The sequence below is a fragment of the Nannobrachium achirus genome, assembly GCF_963921795.1.
Source record: "Nannobrachium achirus genome assembly, chromosome: 1".
In the NCBI taxonomy this organism is placed as follows: Eukaryota; Metazoa; Chordata; class Actinopteri; order Myctophiformes; family Myctophidae; genus Nannobrachium; species Nannobrachium achirus.
The window spans coordinates 75595585-75609081 of record NC_137810.1 but is presented as its reverse complement, the minus strand read 5'-3'; positions in this window follow the sequence as shown (position 1 = coordinate 75609081).

The window sequence follows — 13497 nt, the reverse complement described above, 5'->3', positions numbered from 1 at the left end:
CACCCCTCCCCAACCCTCTCCCAGCTCCTCCTGCCTCCTTCTCAGGCCTTGTGACATCACAAATCTGACATTTCACAATCAGGACCGTTCTGAGACATGCTAACATAGATCTGCCCATAAACTGAGAAAGACACAATGGTCAGAAATAGGACTTTGCGAGGATAGAAGTTGCTGGTGGGACACCAAGAAAATACATAAAAATTGGAAAAATTAAAATTCATGGTGTAGTCCCTTTAAATGTGGTATCCCTTTTGGCATGTCAATATAGGCTTAATTACATTTTCACTTTCTTAAAATTGTTTAAAAAAATAGCAGATCTACAATGTCACTTGTCATATTGTGGTGTGCTTGTATATTGGCTATGTTTTGCAATTCTAGACAACTTCTGAATGACTTAACATTTTAATGTTTTGTTTATTTATTTGGCAGTAAATATTTACAGATTGACAAGAGTAATTATGAATAATTAAACATTATTATATAAGTTGTTTTTGCAGGTGTTGAGGAGGCCTTGAGATTTTGACTTACTCTTTGGTGAGCCTTGGTTTGAAAAGCACAGGTTATTGAACACTATTCAGTTCATATGATAACCACTAGGTTATTGAACACTATTCAGTTCATATGATAATCACTAGGTTATTGAACACTATTCAGTTCATATGAAAACCACTAGGTTATAGAACACTATTCAGTTTATATGATAATCACTAGGTTATAGAACACTATTCAGTTCATATGAAAACCACTAGGTTATAGAACAATATTCAGTTCATATGATAACCACTAGGTTATAGAACAATATTCAGTTCATATGAAAAACACTAGGTTATAGAACAATATTCAGTTCATATGATAACCACTAGGTTATAGAACAATATTCAGTTCATATGAAAACCACTAGGTTATAGAACAATATTCAGTTCATATGAAAACCACTTGGTTATAGAACAATATTCAGATATGAAAGCCAAGGCAGAATGTAATGTGGTCATTCTCTTAACAACACCAGGACACTAAATGTGTGTATTTACCTGAAAGTAGGAGCTGATGGAGGCCAGTACAACTCTATGGCAGGGGAACTCCTGTCCCTCACAGCACAGAATCACATCACAGAAAACCTTGTTGAGTCGTAGACGGTTTAGTCCCTCTAACAGCTTGTTAGGATGCTTGTCTAGCTTCCTAGTTTCCTCCAGAAGGCAGGAGGGTGAAGCAGCATCCACCAGAATCCTTTTAGCCATGTTTTTCTTCTAGAGCAGCCTGTATGACAGTAGGAGGAGATGGAATAGATGGTCATGTATACAATGTACTAATAATGTATACAATTACTGTATATTTCCAAAGAATAGCCCGGGTGTTTAATATGAAAAGTTGATTTTGACCCAGAGCGTTTTAAAGAACCAGGGGGCTGTTTGCAACAGTCTTTCATTTATGTTTGCCCCGGTCTTTACTCGAAAACAAATCAGGAAGAATTATTAAAAAAAAAAAAGAATAATAATAGCCCGGTGGGTATTAGGTAGCCAGCAGCTATTTTCAAAAGGGAAATATACAGTATGTGTGCAAATGTGTCCACTGCATTTACCCGTCTTATAACTACTAGGAGCAGTGAGCAGCCATTCTACAGCGCTCTGGGAGCTAGAGGATCAGAGTCTTGCTCAGGGACACACATCCACACATTGCTGGAATCAAACCTGCGACAACCAGGGCCTCTGGCTGCCCAGGCGGCCTCACTAACCACTCAGCTATGGCCGCCCAGTAGAGGTGCGCGGATGGGCTCTGAGCGTCATCCGAATCCGCCCTGCAAAATTCATTAACCGGCCATTATCCAACCGCATTAATTATATTCTCCAATTTACAGAACCAACTGCAACCCGCATCTTCCACATGTCAAATTATTATTATTTTCTGGTATTCCCAGTTAGTTATTCTTGGTTGTGCGATTACAGAAATGTAATTGTTTAGCCTACGGAATGTCAGTTTTTTATGAATTGTTGCGGTACTGCGCTGATACAGAGGTCGCTCTAGTACACAACCTAATGAACCTAACTTAGTACGCAATAGCATTAAGCAGCAGTAAACACTAGTTGCCTACTAAGCCTACTTGTACTGCAAACATTTTTATTGAATGAGTTCTCATACAACACACAACAGACAGACGCGAACGGGCATGCATGCACAGATTGCAGGCAGGCAGGCAGGCAGGCAGGCAGGCAGGCAGGCAGGCAGGCAGGCAGACACACACAGCTTGCTAGTGAGAAGTACATTTTTTACACATTGCTCCAAATATCCACAATGAGAGGTTTAACTTTAAAGAACGGTTTGGCAATGGGCAACCAGTGCAAGGCATGCTGATGGCTTTAAAGGAGTAGTTAAAAAAGGAGATTATTATTATAATCAAATCATTGGCTTAAGAATGCGTAAAAAACGAAATAATATATTATTGGACTCAAGTCTCCATGGGTGAGTAATTAATATTGATGACATCAGGGAACTCCATATATGGGCATAAAAGGGGTTCTGTTAGTGTGACATCACAGTGAAGCCAGAGCGTGATGTCAGAGCGCCATCCGTGCACCTCTACCGCCCACTAGTGTAGTTAAAGTTGTCCTAGGTTACAGTTACAGTTGTCCTGGGTTATGCCTTGTTCACATACAGAAAAGCCAAGCGAATGGTTGGCTTGGTGATTCAATGTAATCTCTATGCAAACCAGCTTTTAAAATTTCCAAGCTGGAAAGAAAGCTGGTTTGCATAGAGATTACATTGAGTTACCAAGCCAACCATTAGCTTGGCTTGGTGTGTATGCAGCATTACAGTTGTCCTGGGTTACAGTTACAGTTGTCCTGGGTTACAGTTGTCCTAGGTTACAGTTACAGTTGTCCTGGGTTACAGTTGTGCTTGTCAAGCGACCGTTGTGTGTCAGGTCATGCTCACTTGCCCGTAAGGTAAATCGTCCATTAAATAATTATTACCGTTCAATTTGACACTTATTGTTTTACTTTCTGGGGCTGTGTGATAAAGATGTCATACCTACATAGCTATGAATATGACTATGGGTTCATACTTGTTATTTTATATTTCTAAGTGGCAACAGTGAAAGCAGCACAGTATAGGTCAACAGTGCTCTTATTTTTTACATTCCACTGACCAGAAGAAAGAATGATCCTGCCACGTTCAGATGTTTAGAGTGATATCTGGTGTTGTGTTTATAGACGGTTGTCGCCTCTCCTCTCAGTCTTGCAACCTGAAAGCAAACTCCACCTGCCCCAAAGTTTGATTTACGTGCCCAAGGGCAGGTAAATGTGATGCGCTTGTAGATCAGCTATTTTCAAAAGAAATATTTTCTTTTCTGTCCAAAAGGTGTATTTTAGACATGAGGTGGGAGGCTCAGAGTGTTGCCACTATGGAAAGTAGGCTTTCAATTCTAAAGCATTCTTTGTTTTGGTAGGCCTATGTAGAGAGGGGACGTGTATATTTATGTATGTTTTACTACAGACGAGAGTAGGATATTGTTATTTCGGGGTTGTGTCTGCGGTTGGGTCGTGCCAAGAATAGGGTCTTTTGGGGTGCTGAGAGATTTCCCACCGCGGAGAATAGCCTTTCAACAACCTAAACCAACCTTTGTTCAGGTGAGTAGTGAAGTAGTTTAGTTTGTTTTGACTGAAGGACAGTGGAATTCCTGGTCTTGTATCTGAGCCTGCTTCCTGGCAGAGTGTTAGCTGGACCACAGCTAAGGACTCACCGTGATTTAAGTGTATTTGAACCTTGGGAACAACGTGAATGTGTCTTCAGAACACCAGACCGTTGTCTCTAAATAAACTGGACATTTTCCAGACTAACCTAACGTCAGAATAACGGACAGCTGTAGCAGCTATGCTAACTGGTTAGCATAGCTGCTACAGCTAACCGTTAGTTTATTGACCACCATGCCACACTCTAACGTTATCAAGTCAAACTGTCACAGTGAAAACAACAACAACATGAATGTTACCTGATAAACTTCAACAATGAATGAAGTCACTTCAAGTCTCCAGGTTTTAATCCGTTCTTCTGGTCGCCCACAGCGGTTGTGTGAAACTGGCGAATATAAGCTGGCGAATATAAAGAAATCTCTTCAGAATAAGAGTACCCCTCAGCCAATTGAAAAATGTTGAAAAACGATTAATTTACCCAGGATATGCACATTCAAAACAAAGATTAAGCATTTAAACATACATACACAATGATAATTATATTTTTGGGTGAAATAAAAAAGTTTTAATAACATAAAAAAATATATAAATGGAGAAATGCTGGAGAAATGCTGTTCAATAGAGTGCATAGCCTTTACAAATTGGACACTGGACAGGAGACGGCTCTTCGTGTCGGCACTTTGGACCCATGCACGCGTTCAGGGAGACCTCCTCTGTCACACCACACTCTCTGCTAAGCGGGAGAGGCGGCATTGCAGCTACTGCAGGCCGTCCAGTGCAGCCAGGCGCTCAAAAAGGCCTCAAAAGACGCCATTTTCAGACTCTAGTGGGCGCTGGAGAGCAGGCGGCTCTTCGTGTCGGCACTTTGGACCCATGCACGCGTTCAGAGAGACCTCCTCTACCACACCACACTCTGCGCTAAGAGGGAGAGGCGGCATTGCAACTACGGCAGGCCGTCCAGTGCAGCCAGGCGCTCAAATGGCTTCAAAAGGCGCCATTTTCAGACTCTAGTGGGCGCTGGAGAGCAGGCGGCTCTTCGTGTCGGCAGTTTGGACCCATGCACGCGTTCAGAGAGACCTCCTCTACCACACCACACTCTCCGCTAAGCGGGAGCGGCGGCATTGCAACTACTGCAGTGGGCGCTGGAGAGCAGGCGGCTCTTCGTGTCGGCACTTTGGACCCATGCACGCGTTCAGAGAGACCTCCTCTACCACACCACACTCTGCGCTAAGCGGGAGAGGCGGCATTGCAACTACTGCAGGCCGTCCAGTGCAGCCAGGCGCTCAAAAAGGCCTCAAAAGACACCATTTTCAGACTCTAGTGGGCGCTGGAGAGCAGGCGGCTCTTCGTGTCGGCACTTTGGACCCATGCACGCGTTCAGAGAGACCTCCTCTACCACACCACACTCTCCGCTAAGCGGGAGAGGCGGCATTGCAACTACTGCAGGCCGTCCAGTGCAGCCAGGCGCTCAAATGGCTTCAAAAGGCGCCATTTTCAGACTCTAGTGGGCGCTGGAGAGCAGGCGGCTCTTCGTGTCGGCAGTTTGGACCCATGCACGCGTTCAGAGAGACCTCCTCTACCACACCACACTCTCCGCTAAGCGGGAGAGGCGGCATTGCAACTACTGCAGGCCGTCCAGTGCAGCCAGGCGCTCAAAAAGGCCTCAAAAGACGCCATTTTCAGACTCTAGTGGGCGCTGGAGAGCAGGCGGCTCTTCGTGTCGGCACTTTGGACCCATTCACGCGTTCAGAGAGACCTCCTCTACCACACCACACTCTCCGCTAAGCGGGAGAGGCGGCATTGCAACTACTGCAGGCCGTCCAGTGCAGCCAGGCGCTCAAAAAGGCCTCAAAAGACGCCATTTTCAGACTCTAGTGGGCGCTGGAGAGCAGGCGGCTCTTCGTGTCGGCACTTTGGACCCATGCATGCGTTCAGAGAGACCTCCTCTACCACACCACACTCTGCGCTAAGCGGGAGAGGCGGCATTGCAACTACTGCAGGCCGTCCAGTGCAGCCAGGCGCTCAAATGGCTTCAAAAGGCGCCATTTTCAGACTCTAGTGGGCGCTGGAGAGCAGGCGGCTCTTCGTGTCGGCAGTTTGGACCCATGCACGCGTTCAGAGAGACCTCCTCTACCACACCACACTCTCCGCTAAGCGGGAGAGGCGGCATTGCAACTACTGCAGGCCGTCCAGTGCAGCCAGGCGCTCAAAAAGGCCTCAAAAGACGCCATTTTCAGACTCTAGTGGGCGCTGGAGAGCAGGCGGCTCTTCGTGTCGGCACTTTGGACCCATGCACGCGTTCAGAGAGACCTCCTCTACCACACCACACTCTGCGCTAAGCGGGAGAGGCGGCATTGCAACTACTGCAGGCCGTCCAGTGCAGCCAGGCGCTCAAAAAGGCCTCAAAAGACACCATTTTCAGACTCTAGTGGGCGCTGGAGAGCAGGCGGCTTGTATATCTAGCACAACAGAAATTGATTTTACACCTCTCCCGCTTAGCGGAGAGTGTGGTGTGGCAGAGGAGGTCTCCCTGAACGCTTGCATGGGTCCAAAGTGCCGACACGAAGAGCCGCCTGCTCTCCAGCGCCAATTAGAGTCTGAAAATGGCCCCTTTTGAGGCCTTTTTGAGCGCCTGGCTGCACTGGACGGCCTGTAGCAGTAGCAATGCCGCCTCTCCCGCTTAGCGGAGAGTGTGGTGTGGCAGAGGAGGTCTCCCTGAACGCTTGCATGGGTCCAAAGTGCCGACACGAAGAGCCGCCTGCCGTCCAGCGCCCACTAGATTCAGAAAATGGCCCCTTTTGAGGCCTTTTTGAGCGCCTGGCTGCACTGGACGGCCTGCAGTAGTTGCAATGCCGCCTCTCCCGCTTAGCGGAGAGTGTGGTGTGGTAGAGGAGGTCTCTCTGAACGCGTGCGTGTGTCCAAAGTGCCGACACGAAGAGCCGTCTGCCGTCCAGCGCCCACTAGAGTCTGAAAATGGCGTCTTTTGAGGCCTTTTTGAGCGCCTGGCTGCACTGGACGGCCTGCAGTAGTTGCAATGCCGCCTCTCCCGCTTAGCGGAGAGTGTGGTGTGGCAGAGGAGGTCTCCCTGAACGCTTGCATGGGTCCAAAGTGCCGACACGAAGAGCCGCCTGCCGTCCAGCGCCCACTAGATTCAGAAAATGGCCCCTTTTGAGGCCTTTTTGAGCGCCTGGCTGCACTGGACGGCCTGCAGTAGTTGCAATGCCGCCTCTCCCGCTTAGCGGAGAGTGTGGTGTGGTAGAGGAGGTCTCTCTGAACGCGTGCGTGTGTCCAAAGTGCCGACACGAAGAGCCGTCTGCCGTCCAGCGCCCACTAGAGTCTGAAAATGGCGTCTTTTGAGGCCTTTTTGAGCGCCTGGCTGCACTGGACGGCCTGCAGTAGTTGCAATGCCGCCTCTCCCGCTTAGCGGAGAGTGTGGTGTGGCAGAGGAGGTCTCCCTGAACGTTTGCATGGGTCCAAAGTGCCGACACGAAGAGCCGCCTGCTCTCCAGCGCCCACTAGAGTCCGAAAATTGCACTTTATTTGTAGATCTGCTATTTTCAGAGCCCAGCATGTTGTTAAATAATAGACGCTTTTAATTTATTACTGGTATTGTATCTCAACTGCACAATCCACCATTATTATCTGGAGCGTATTTTGTTGTTCTTTTATCACTTTATTTGCTTACATTAATTTTACATAGCAACCTGGCTTAGAGGCAGACGTGCAGATAAAGTGCAAAACAGGATCAGAAATTCATCTGATAACAGATGGCAGTGGTGGAAAAAAAGTACTCACATGTTTAACTTAAGTAAAAGTATCAATACTGCAATATAGAAAACACAAGTAGAAGTCTGGAATTCAAAATGAAATTGAGTAAAAGTATGAAAGTATTGGCATCAAAATATACTTATATACGCTTGGCTTTACTATACTTAAATATACTTTATACCAAAAGTAAAAGATCTACAAGCTCACATCATGTCACGATGCGACACATTGTGAGCTTGTAGATCTGCTATTTTCAAATAGCCTAGGTATTAAATAGGGCTAAAGTTGTATTGCAATAAAACATCTGCAAAGTAACTAGCCTAACTCAAGTTTAAAAATGTAGTGGAGTAAAAGTACAAATACCTCAAAATTGCACTTAAGTAGGCCTACATAAAGTAGCCTACATGTAGGCCTACTTAGTTACTTTACACCACTGGCAGAAGGTGCTAATTGTGGCAATCATCACATTGTGGTCAGAAGTTGTATGGAAAATGGGCTAAGTACCCATTTACTGGGGATCAATAGCCAATTTAAATCGGTAAAAACGTGTTAGGGCACTTTGAAGTACACCAGCATAAGCAATTTAAAAATACACACATCGTATATGTATTCTTTTAAATAAATGTACGGTCTTTACAAACATTAATTACTGACATCTTATTTTGAAGGTCTTATATTCGCCAGCTCCTTCACCGGAAGTACTATATTCGCCAGTTTCACGCTGCCTCTCGCAGCCACACAACGATTCCAGGAAGAAGGGAAAAAAAAAAAAAAAATCTCTGAATCTTTGAAAACATTTGAACGTTGCCAGGTATTGTGAGAGAATTAAGCAACCACACGTAGGAAAACGAGCCCAAAAGAAAGCGACTATGAGCACCCATAACATGTAATCTTCGACTATTTACCCCAATTAATGATTAGGAAAAATGTGAAACATTCTAACAACACAAAATCTTGTCTGGGGGACGGGGGTCCCTGGCATATTAGTCTACGTGCCAGCCCATAGCCCATTGTGAACCCGGACATATTGAGTACACCAAGGTTTTATGTTAGAAATGTTGAGTATGGGTCCCCATCATGTAGAAACTGCCGGATGCTAACTTGTATATGTTGAGCAATTTTCATAATTTGCATATTTCGATTTATTTAGCATAATCCCCCATAATAATGGATAATATGTCAAAAACTGATTGGCCGATTTGAACAATATTAGATTGGTTTTGGGGGTTATTGAGGATGCCAACGGGTCTGAGGCCTTAAACTAGATGCAGATTAGACTAAAATCTAATCTGTGCTTCTGGGGGTCCCTGGAACAAAAAAGTTTGCAATAGGGGTCCATCCGTCGAACAAACTATTTTGAGATGGGGGTCCACGGCCAAAAATACATTTTGGGGGTCCTTAACCACTGATAGGCACATTCTACAAATGTCTTCTAAATCATAACAATTTTCTGAAAAAAAAAAACGTATGTGGCCATCAGTGTTTCTCAAACTTTGTCATGTGAAGGACCCCCAGAATGATATGTATTTGGCTACGGACCCCCATCACAAAATATTTTGTTCCAGGGACCCCCAGAAGCAAATATTTGATTTTCGTCTATTCTGCATCTAAGGCCTCAGACCCGTTGGGAAACGAGTTTGGGGTCGACTTTGAAAGAGGTCAACTTTTCTGGCATTCACACACACACACAGAGCTATTTTTATGTTTATCTGTGGAACTGAGTCAAACGACATATCTCGACTCCTGCATTAGCCTACAAGTGCTTGTCAAGCCAGGGCGGAGTTCAAATGTGATTATATTGGGGGGTCCCCAGTTCAAATGTGATTATATTGGGGGGTCCCCAGTTCAAATGTAATTATTTTGGGGGGACCAGTTCAAATGACAAGTGAAAAGATTGAGAACCATTGATCTTTAAAGGGGTATTTCACTTTCAAAAAAACTTTTGGTAATTTTATCATCTAATCAGGCTTTTATGAACACCCTGAACAGTTTTTAATTAGCTTAATTGAATATTTAGATATTTGATGTAAATGTTACCAGGCCCTCCAGGCCCAGGGCCTCTCCCCACACACACCCATTGTAACTTCAAACTTCATTTTAACCATGATAAATTCATTAAAAACACCCATTATTTTTTTTCTGGTGACTCATACTACCCTCCTAATATGTGAGCAGGCCGTGTTTTTCCGATAACATTTTTCATCTATTTTTAATAATTATCTTTTTGTATTTCATTTTTTCCATTTCTCCAAATAATTATTAAAAATAAATGAAAAAAGTTATCGAAAAAACACGGCCTGCTCACGTATTAGGAAGGTAAAATGAATCTACAGAAAAAATAATGTGTGTTTTTAATGAATCTATCATGGTTAAAATGAAATTTGAAGTTACAATGGGTTTGTATGTGGAGAGAAGCCCTACCACTGCTCCCTGTTGAAAGTGGAATATCCCTTTAAATATAAATCTTCTTTTAGTTTTAGATGCTTTGTGCGTTTTAGATGCTTTGTGTCTACACAGAATCTCCTCACATAGTGTTCATTAATGTTACCACAGGACCACACGATTAGGGATGCTGGGGTTTGAAGACAATATTTTCAATCGGTCCTTTAATGGAAACTGACATTCTTGTGGCATACTGTATCTTAGGGGAAAGTATTACATTTATACGTCGTGTAAATATGACATAAATGAAGGTGACATAAAGTAACAATGTCATTCAGGGATGCCATGGATGAATACAAATATTTACTGAACCAAAAGGTTTGACAACAACTGTCATTGGGGGACCCTGATTATTGAAGTAGGCCTATATTGATTGATAAGGGGTTATTTATAGTTTGTATCAGGTTTGAATTATTTCGACTAATTCAGAGGTGGGAACATAATTCTTTGTCAGACCATTGCTTTCATTCAAATCATTCAGGTGTTTCATTCAGCCAAACGTTGTGTTGTTGCGTCCGTCCCTGGGTCAGCTTGGAAGGGCTCGGGGACGGCGCCACCCTGCTCCCACTTTCTGGGGGGAACATTAGGCCGAAATAGATGATCTACAAGCTCACAATAATGTGAGCTGGTAATTCATGGTGAATTGGTGTAGACAGGGGGGAAAAATAAATAAGAAAGTTAAAAGTACAGTTGTAACTCAGATCTCTTTTAGTGAGAATAGATTTAAGTGGCTTGAATTGACCAGCCAACATGGCGGTGCCATGGCATTGGTCTGAAGGTTCATTAGTCCGAACTTGTTAAGAATACTATGCCTAACTCTAATCCTAACCCTAACCTCAGTAACCCTAAACTAAATTCGGACTAATGGACCTTCGGAATAATGAACCTTCGGACTTGGTGCAGTGCAGCAGTGTTAAAGTTACAAGTCAAGACAAACACATGCTGGCCTGACAAGAACTTTAATCCATGACAATCTAAACTGATCATTTTAGTTTCTATTATCTTGGTTTGGTTCTTGACTCTTAGCAGTATACCTCTGTTGCTGCTTTGACACTTGAATTTAATCAATAAAAGGTTCATCTTATGTCATGTGGATGTGAACATGGACATTATTACAGTAATGCTGTGTTGTGCAGCTAAATACAATCCAAAGTTTTGCTTAGAAATTACAATAAAGAGAATCCTGCTGAAATACGTTTTATTGTATGTAAATGATGAGAAAATCTTTGTTCAACTCAATTTAACCAACCCAGTTCCACAAATAAAGTAATCGTACCCAGCAATATATAAGCAAAAAACTAAACTCTAATAATAGCATGGACATACTGGTAAGTTTAATGGTGATTTGATCTAGGTTCCCTTCACTTCACTGCATTCACCCTGGCCCGTATAGTATCAGTGCATGTAAACCTAGTCTGTCACACATTTCTTAAACACTGTGAAGCACAGAAATGTTAAACACTATCAGTCATTTGCTTAACAAAGGAATATGGTTATTGTAGTCAAAATGACTGGAAAATAAAGATATTGAACATATGGGGACATGCACAGTATGCTCAGTGCATCAAAACAGAATATTCTCAAGTAATAATTCAGCATCAGTATATGCTTAAAGTGTTCACTGGAAACAAACAGTGAAGGTTGAACATGAACTAAAAGTCATGGTTCTTAACAAAAGTGGAACTTTATCACAGTATGTTATCTGAAGAGACTGTCATTGTAGTTATGACTGGAGGAGGCACTGTCGTCATGTGGATCTGAATATGAGAGAGAGAGAGAGGGGGGGGGGGGGGGGGCAGAGTACAAATGAACATATTTCCAGGTTGTAATTGTCAATAGTATATTAATATCAGGACTGTGTGTTTAGCAATATGGCATAAGTGTCGTCTTTTCTTGGTTTTAAATACCTTTATTATACTCATGCCTTTTATACATCTCCAATATGCATAGGCGATCTACAAGCTCACAATGCGAGTATGTTGGGAACTTGCAGATTTGCCGTTTTCAACAAATGTTCACCTAATCTCACAGAATGTTCACCTATTATGACATGACCAGAATATGGAAGCTAGGGCTCATGTGGTTAAACCATATTTTATACTTTAATATGTAGGGAGTGAAAATGTTAACAAAGAGCTAAAAATGGCTGATCTACAAGCTCACAACGCTACACGATGCAATGAATTTATCATCACAACATGACATTATCCTATCCAGTATCAATATTCAGGCATTTGGACAAGAATATAGATAGTTGATATTTTATTTTGTCCCTATGGTTGTGGGGAAAGCTAAAAATCAGGCTGACACACTGACAGCCAAATACATAATATTGCTGTTCTTGATGTAATGGTTTATCCCCAAAATCATGAAGGCTAATTTGACCTTTGAAACAAATGAATAAGTCAGTGAGTCCAAAAACGTAATAACTGCACTGTGGCTTCATATGGCAGTATTGTATAATCCTAAACATCTAAAGCTTATCAAGGTGAAGGCTGGGCTCAGTGCCAGCAGGTCTGGACCAGCATGAGTCAGGACTAGCAGGCTAGCAGCAGATCAGTGGAGCTCTAAATGTTTTATGGTGCAGTTTGTGGCGTCCTTACCTGTCACAAGAGCCACCACTGCCTGACTCTACTGCTCCTGTCCCAGTGCTGTCCATGGTCTCTGCAGGGTAGGAGGACCTCTCATCCTGCTGAGGTTTGGACCTGAAGGTTAAATCTTTCTCTTTACTGTTGGAGCCTTTGGGCCGGCCTGCCCCCTTCTTCTTGGACTTGTTGTCACCCTTCACTCCCAGCAATGAATGGCCCTCTGTACAGAAAACGATAAGCAAAATATGACATTTAATTTCATTTAAACCCTGTCAAAAGAAAATCAACAACAATAATACAAATAATATTACTAATAGGCTAATACATAATGTGTTTTCTGTCTTACCGTCACTTGGCGCCCCCTGCAGTTCAACGGTGGAGGTTCTGCTCTTCTTTTTAACAGGCTCTCCATCAGAGGAGGACTGTTGCTGCTTCTTGTCTGCTTCTAGAAACACACATGAAAAGGAATTAAAAAAAAATATATATATTATTTACATGGAAATGGATATAGTTTGAAGATTTGGAGAAATAAATTATAGTTGGTAAGACATTGGGAATAGTTTAAAACATGACTGGGGGAGGGGAGAAATAAATTGGAGTGAGTGAGAGTGTGTGTGTGTGTGTGTGTGTGTGTGTGTGTGTGTGTGTGTGTGTGTGTGTGTGTGTGTGTGTGTGTGTGTGTGTGTGTGTGTGTGTGTGTGAGATCTGCTATTTACGGCGCAGCACACTGGTGCGTTGAAAATGACGCTCACAACTGTGCGACGCACCGACTGTAAACAAATCAATGTGATGGATAATTCCAGTGGAGAAACGCAAAGTTTGGATTTTATATTAAGAATGCACCAATAATGGATTGGATATTACACAACACTTTTCCCAGTACTGTCAGAAGTTCAAAACGTTCCGACAACTGAAAGGTAATAAATCGCGGGGGCATCAGTTTTTTATTGCAAAGCTGGGACTACACATTAGCTTAGAGCATTGGTTCTCTAAGTGCTTGAGGGAGTTCTAGG